Raw genomic sequence first — 8,561 nt, 5'->3', positions numbered from 1 at the left:
ACCCCAGATATAAAAAAAAAAATCTACTTTCGAAATAGAACTAGTACTACAGAAATACATAAAAAAGGACTACAGTACTATGGAATTACTCCAGAAATACAACAAAAATAAAACGACAGTCATAAAAAACAACAGAACTTCAATAAAAATCAGACTTCAGAAAATAAATAAACTACAGTGATACTACAGTAACAAATGAAGTACCCGGTACTTAAAACAGGAACCTAATATACGATTTTGCTCTAATTGTTACAAAACCGGCAGCACGGCGGCGCAGTGGTTAGCGCGTGTGCGGCACAGTTCTGAGGTCAAGAGATCGAACCTTCCTGTGTGGAGTTTGCATGTTCTCCCCGTGCTTGCGTGGGTTTCCTCCGGGCACTCCGGTTTCCTCCCACATTCCAAGTAAAACTGATTACCCCCTCCCTCTGGTGGGATTCTTTTTTTGTGGCGACGTCATGATGTGACATAATACTCCCTGCTTCTTTAAAAATAAAACGCTGCTTAGAAATGCTTTACTGTAATATTTGTACACAAAATATTGTAGGCTAGGATCGAGAATATCCAGAAAGCGGGTAGTCGTTCAAATTCAAAGTATTTATTGTCATATTCACAGTAAAGAACCATGTTTCCCCGGACAATTAAATTCTAACTTTGCTGTCCACACAGTTGCCAGCGTAAAAATAGAAACTAAGAAACTATACACATGTATCCATAAAATAATATTACAAATATTCAAAAATACAAACTCAAGATGAGTGTTTACTCTATTACATTGAGTTTTGGGACATTTTATACTTCTAGGAGTATTTTTAAATCACTACACTTTTACTTGGCTAGATTTGTGAAGGAGAAACTGTACTCCTACTCCGCTACATTAGGCTACGTTGAAGCCGTTACTTAAATCCCCTCCACGTAAATACGCATCTGTCTCTGTTAGGGTAAGTTTATTATGTCAGCGACCTCATTTCTTGTATTTAGATTTGACTAGTGACCCTAAAAAACACCAGGTGGCAGTTGTGTCAGGGTTGGATAGTTTTTTTTGTACTGTATGCGCAGTTTATATAACTAGCCTCACACATTTTTGGATCCAGAGACGGTTCACTCAAACAAACTGAGTACACAGACTTACAATTACTGTAATAAACTAATTTAAGTTGCTGGACTTTAATGATTTCAGAAACTGATTAAATAGGTGTTTAAAAAAATCTATAGGACATTGCTATAGTTACTCAGTACTTTTTTTGCTTTTACTCAAGTAATTATTTGGATGACTACTTTTTACCTCTACTTTCTAAAGTAAGAGTACTTTTCCTTGATTACAGCATTTTGACTACCCAATCTTTGATAATCCCATATAGTGTATGCCAAAATGTTGACATTAAAAGGGTAGATTTGATCATGCACAAATTTTGGCCCTTTTATTTGTTAAAATTATTTTCACAATACACCAGGCCTGGTTAAAAAAATCACATCTTTGACAATACCCAGCAGTGGAGAAGAGGAGTGGTTTGAAGCCCAGAGACAAAATGGATATGGAGTGTCTCAGCTAATTGAGTTGTCTTTCTTGTCATTTATATCAACGTTGTGATAAGTGGTATGCAACAAAATTGTGAACATGTCACTCTAAGGTAAACATTTAATAAAGATTTTAAAGAGAAAACAAGATAAAAGATTATCAGTATAAAAAAAAGAACATATAATATTTGCAACATAGTGTTTAGAGATAATAGTGAAATCATAGTGAATGAGAAAGAATAGCGCATCGAAACAATTGGCAATGAAAAGAAGTCCCAGGTATATATTTTCACAGTTTCACTTAGCAGCAGCAAAGATATGTTTTCACAGTTTTGTGCACTCTTTTAGGGTGGTGGTGGCCCTGGGAAGGGGCTGTCTCAGTGGGGTTACTGAGTTACATTTTGAATAAAGTAACTAGTAACTGTAACTAATTACTTTTTCCAATATGCGCCAACACTGTTGGTGAGTATCATGGGCATAAGCAGCCTGTTTTTGGGTGTGCTCAAGAATCCCCGAAATCAATTTAAGGACCCCCAGAAATTATAGCCTATTTAAAACTATTTTCGTTAATGGACAGGATAGGCTTGAATAGAATGAAAAATGCTAGCTAAAAATGTTTTCTAATGCAAAACAAAACGAAAATGTAAACAGCGCAGTGTCGGAAACACCCCACTGCCTTGAAATGGTTCAGTTCATTTGATTCCTAGCAGAGCTCTCGCCCCGTTCCCCTGCTCCTGTTTCGCTCAGCTAGTGTTACTTGCGGCATAGCGGCGGAGTCTGTGGAGGCTCCAATGTATTAAAAACGCTCCCTTACTTGCGACCATTCGACTTGCGAAAAACAGTGCATAGAAACATTTTTTTGGTATGTCGAAAAATCTCCAGACGTTGCTGTAAGTTAGATTTTGTATCTTGCACCTTTTTCCGAGGTCAGGACGTACTGTAGTACTCCTTTCCGCCTCTACTGGAGTGTGGCGCTGTGAAAGCTCACCCAGCATCCACCCCGAAGAAGAAATCTGCTTCCTCTTCCTAGTTCGTGTGTCAACATACTATAGTGTATCTCCAGCGCGTTAAAAACGTTGACATATTTATTGTTTAATATCTCGTGCATCTATTCAATATGTTTGGTTTAAAGTGTAAAGAGGAGGACAGATGTTTCTTTTGAGATGAAAGTGGAATAGGAAGGCTTGATGCGGTTGAAAATATGGTGGGATCGCTTTTTCCCGCCCACTTTTTCCCACGGAGGAGGAATCGCCTAACTCTTGAAGCTCATCTTCCAAAAGTAAGTTAAACTTCACTTTATCTTTATAGAGCTTATTATTTTATGAAAATATTAATTTTTTTTAGTACAAAACAATACAGGTTACGTATATAAACCTTAAACATACAAAATACAGCACTGAAGCAACTTACCAACAAATTCAACTTACAAACAATTGTTCGTAAGTAGGGCAGCGTCTGTACATTGAGAGTATATTATTATAGAGGCCCAAGAGTGCCACAATTCACTTTAAAAAAAGAAACATCTGAAGGATTTTATACATTTTACTATAAAGGATTTTATACGATTAAATACAAGGTACATTTATCGAGTGCAATGAAGATTTCCCCTGAGTGGGCTTCAGGTCACGCTGTTCCAAATTCGGTATTTTTTTAGGCTGAGGAATTTTGATATCAGAAGGACGTCAGGCATTGTTTTGATAAACGCTCGGTGTTGTTTTGAGTTTCTCCAGACATGGAGGCGAGGGGGGTGGACCCCACGTGGGGGCTTTCATTGGCACGCCCATGGGAGGAGCCGGCACACCAGCTTGCGGAAAAAACGTGGGCAGAGGAAGAAAGGCAGAAGATCGAGAGACGAGATTTGACGGAGAGCAACACTAATTCGGCTAATTTGGCCATATATTCGATGGAGTTCACTTAGTTAAATTGTGTAAGAAATTAAATCTGTCCCCGTGTGGAAATGCCGGCCTCTTGTCCATCTTTTCCATCAAGAAACGAGCGCGCATTGTTAGGAGAATGTAGGTTGTGTTTGGTTAATGGAGTCAGATAACTCATTCGAACAATTTGGTAAACGGTACATTTTTAATATTTTATTTCCTAACACATCCAATCAATAAAAACAACCTTAAAACAAATATTCTATTGATAAAAAACATTTTTAAAATGAACAAAATATTTCAGTCTGCTTATGTTCCAGCCCGGCGTTTTTGATTTTATATAAGCCTATCCTCATCTCATCTCATCTCATTAGCTGCACCGCTTATCCTCAGAAGGGTCGCGGGGGTGCTGGACCCCATCCCAGCAATCATCGGGCAGTGGGCAGGGGACACCCTGAACTGGTTCCCAGCCAATCGCAGGGCACACAGGGACAGACAACTCATCCGCTCATTCACACCTAGGGACAATTTGGACCAGCCTGAAATATATGTTTTTGGAGTGTGGGAGGAAACCGGAGTGCCCGGAGGAAACCCACGCAAGCACGGGGAGAACATACAAACTCCGCACAGGAAGTCTGGAGCTGGATTTGAACCCATGACATGAACTGTGCCGCACAAGCGCTAACCACTGCGCCGCCGTGCTGCCCCATATCACCCATGTTTTTTTTAAATTTATTTATGTTCCCTATGTTTTGTGTACTGTCACCCAATGCTAGATCTACTCCACCCTGGTCCTCCTGGAAGGGGGATTACCACTTATGAGGCCTCTTCTCAAGGTTTTGAGTTTTTCCTTATCTGCATGTTGGTTTTAGATCAGGGGATGCAGTGTTCTCGTTTACCCGCGTCCCTGCGTCCTAGAGGCATCATTTTTGTTCGGGACACATCGGGTCAAATCAACATGCGTCCGCGGGACGCAACGTTTTTGACACCAAATTGTCATTATTACCCGGTTACTTTTTTTTTTAACAAAGATTTACCGCACTCCAAACTTTTCGTCAGGCAGATCCGCCATTGTTGTTTTGGTCTCGCGCCGATCTCGGCAAACGAGATCTTGTTGCTTCGAAATGACGTCATTGTTGCGGCGGTTGTCGAGTGAAAGAGAAGTATGCCTCCGTAAAAACAGTTGGTATTAGGTGCAAATCAACAAAAAAATTGGTCATTTCTTCAGTGTCGGTAATAAGTCGAAACATAATACAGAGAGTGTTAACAACGTCAATCATTCCGGCACGAAAAAAACGGCGGAGAAATTCTTCAGAAGACCGCGATGGCAAGGAAAACACACGTGTTGAAGCGAACGATTTGACGAAAGATAATAAACAAAAGAATACTCCTAGCAAGAAATGGACTTTTCTGCCAAAACCGACTAAATTATATTCCTGGTGACGCTATGAGGAGGATGATAATGGATTGGACTTTGAGAAGGCATTCCAACTGTGGCAGGACAGCAAACCACCAAGAATATATGAACTGAAAAATCTGAAGTGATAACTGCTTTGTATTACCAATTAACTGTGATGATTAAAACTGAATGAAAATATAGATTAATATAATTATTTCAGCAATAATATTTTGTATAATGTACAATATTGTTGTGAACTGAAAAATCTTGAAGTGATAACAGATTTTTATTACCAATAAACTGTGATGATTAAAACGGAATGAATATATAGATTTATATTATATATTTGTCGCCGAATTACAATTTCAACCTGGATAACACTAAATTTTGGGGAGCCATAGATCTCTGTTGGGACCCATAGATTTTTGAGCATGCGAGTCCCTGGGACCCATTACCTTTCACTGGTCAAATGAACACTGGGGATGGTGTCAATGTAACTTGTCCTTTGAGGCATTTTGTGATTGAAGGCGTCACAAATAAATGGGACTTGACTATCATTTCTGGAGGTGATTGAGCACCCCCAAAACCAGTTACGCTCATAATTTAAGTGTTATAATACTTTAAGGGCAGCACGGCGGCGCAGTGGTTAGCGCGTGTGCGGCACAGTTCTGAGGTCATGAGATCGAACCTCCTGTGTGGTGTTTGCATGTTCTCCCCGTGCTTGCGGGCACTCCAGTTTCCTCCCACATTCCCAAAACATTTCAGGTTCATTGGCCGGTTCAAATTGTCCTTAGGTGTGAATGAGCGAGCAAATTGTCTGTCCCTGTATTCCCAGGTTGCATGGACGGGTGCTGGAAGAAGTTGAAAGTTTTAGGTACTTGGGTTGTGATGTGGCTGCAGTTGGTGGAATGGAGTGCGAGGTATTGCACAGAGTGAATCAAGGAAGCAAGGTTTTGGGTGCTCTGAGGAGAGTGATGAACAACAAGAGTATGAGTATGGATGTTAAGAGGGGACTGTATGAGAGTGTGATTGTGCCGACTGTGTTGTATGGTGCAGAGACTTGGAGCCTGAACGCAGATTTAAGAAGGTTGAATATTTTTGAGATGAAGTGTTTGAGGAGTATGTTAGGAGTGACAAGATTGGATAGATTGAGAAATGAAATTGTGAGAGACAGAACTGGAGTAGTCGTGGAACTGAGCAAGCGTGTTGATAAGAGAGTACTCGGTTGGTTTGGACACATGGAGAGGATAGATGAGGAGAAAATGTTGAAGAGGATCTACAGAGCAGAAGTCAATGGAAGGAGACCAAGAGGAAGGCCGGGATTGATGTGGATAGATGGTGTTATGAGTGCTCTGCAGGAAAGAGGTCTACATATAGTGGAAGCTAGAGCTCTTGTTGGTGATAGAAAGGAGTGGAGAGGTGTTGTGAAAGGATAGTGGGATTGTGGACGCATTCTTAAGGATGGGCTGGGCACCCTTATGATGCGGCAGGGGTAAACCAGTGAAAGGTGTCGGGCCCTGCTGTTGAACAGAAGAGTGTGTTGTGTCACCCTGACCCGAGTGACATGGCCGCTTTCTTGTGTCCCGTTTTCATCTGGAGGGACAAAAGCATGACCAACTTGGGTGCCGAGGTGCCTAACTTGTTTGGGTGCTTGGGCAATTAGGTTGGCCATGGTCCAAACATTTTTGTGTGTTTTTTTTTGCTATTTATTTCCCTTTTATGGTCTTTGTTATTGTATGTGTTTGTCTCTCTGTCGGTCACCCCTCTTGAGGGATATGACGTAGGTAGGTAGGTAGGTAGGTAGGTAGGTAGGTAGGTAGGTAGGTAGGTAGGTAGTATTCCCTGTGACTGGCTGGCAACCAATTCAGGGTGTCCCCTGCCCACTGCCTGGAGATAGCTGGGATGAGCTCCAGCACCCCCGCGACCCTACTGAGGATAAGCGGTGCAGATAATGGATGGGTATCACTTTAAGAGAAATTAAATTTGGTTTTACTTCGCCAAAGCTCAGAATCTAGAATCGCCCCTTGTGAGGACCGTATATAATATTAAACACTTGGCATTTTAATCAACAACATCGTTCAGTTTTCTCTAAAAATGGGTTTGGTTCTTTGGTTTGCACAATTTTATTGACACTATTAACAGCAAATAAACAATGTGAGGTTTGAACAATTTTTCTCGACAATTTTAACAGCAATTTAGCATATTCACAATTTCGTTATACTGTATCTGACAATATGACGTTTTAACCATTTTTTCCGACATTTTTAACAGCAATTAAAAACACAATTTCATTATATCATATCCCAGCAATATGAGTTTTTATCGACACTTATCTTGCTAGAACGGTTGGAAAAATGGATTGGTCTCTCAGGAAACGTCCTATTATGGTTCAGATCCTACCTCTCAGATAGGACACATTGCGTTAAATATGGCGAATTGACATCTGAGCCATTTAGTGTTACTTGTGGTGTTCCGCAGGGTTCAGTGCTTGGCCCCCTTCTTTTCAGCATTTACATGCTTCCACTAGGTGATATTATTCGCAAGTATAATATCAGTTTCCATTTCTACGCAGATGACACTCAACTCTATCTCCCGATGGAGGAATCTGCCACACTAAACTGTGGAGATTTGGAGGCCTGCCTCACTGAGATAAAAGAGTGGATGTCACTCAATTTCCTGCTTCTTAACTCTGAAAAGACAGAAATGTTAGTTATTGGTCCATCTAAGTCCCGTGACTTATTCTCTAAAACCGCTGTGAACATAGACAATTGCCACATCACACAGAGCGACTCACTTAAAAATTTAGGTGTCATTTTCGACCCCGATCTGTCCTTTCAAACACATGTGAAGAAAATTACTAGAACCGCTTTCTTCCATCTCCGTAACATTGCTAGAATTCGTCCTATACTGTCTCAGTCGGATGCGGAAATCATAATTCACGCGTTTGTTACCTCCCGTCTCGACTACTGTAATGCACTACTTTCCGGTCTTCCGATGACCAGACTCAAGAGTCTCCAGTTGGTACAAAATGCGGCAGCGAGGCTTTTAACAAGGACAAAAAAGTACGATCGCATCACTCCAATTTTGGCTAACCTGCATTGGCTCCCTGTTAGCCTAAGATGCGATTTTAAGGTTCTCCTATTATTATACAAAATCCTACATGGACTTGCTCCCTCTTATCTTTCAGATCTGATTTGCCCCTATGTCCCGGCCCGAAGCCTTCGTTCCGAGAGCGCCGGTCTTCTGGTGATCCCAAGATTCAAGAAGTGTTCCGCTGGTTCGAGAGCGTTCTCCATCCGGGCACCGGTGTTGTGGAATGCTCTTCCCCCTGAGATCCGATCTGCAACCTTGGTGGAAATGTTTAAATCTAAGCTTAAAACTCACTTTTACTCTATAGCATACGAATAACCTAAACTTCTTATATGTCATAACTTGTGAAGCCCTCAGAGACTAATTGTGATTAAGGGCTATACAAATAAAAATGACTTGACTTGACTTTTAACAGCAATTAAATACATTCACAATTTAATTATTTTTACAGTATCTGGTATTTTTATTACGTAAATATTTTTTTAAAAATAGACACATTTAGATAAAATACACCTCATATTCTAACAATATGAGGTTTGAACAATTTCACAATCAATATTCAAAAACTAACATACAAGGCAACCATTGACGCGCTTGTATGTGGGCGTGTCCATTAAAAAAAAGTCCAGTGACGTCATCAAGTGACGACAGTATTTGACTACGCGATTCCAAAGAAACGGGAA

This window comes from Urocampus carinirostris, chromosome 12 (assembly GCF_059441175.1).
Source record: "Urocampus carinirostris isolate Australia breed hairy pipefish chromosome 12, RoL_Ucar_1.0, whole genome shotgun sequence".
Taxonomy (NCBI): domain Eukaryota; kingdom Metazoa; phylum Chordata; class Actinopteri; order Syngnathiformes; family Syngnathidae; genus Urocampus; species Urocampus carinirostris.
This window is presented reverse-complemented; position numbering follows the sequence as displayed.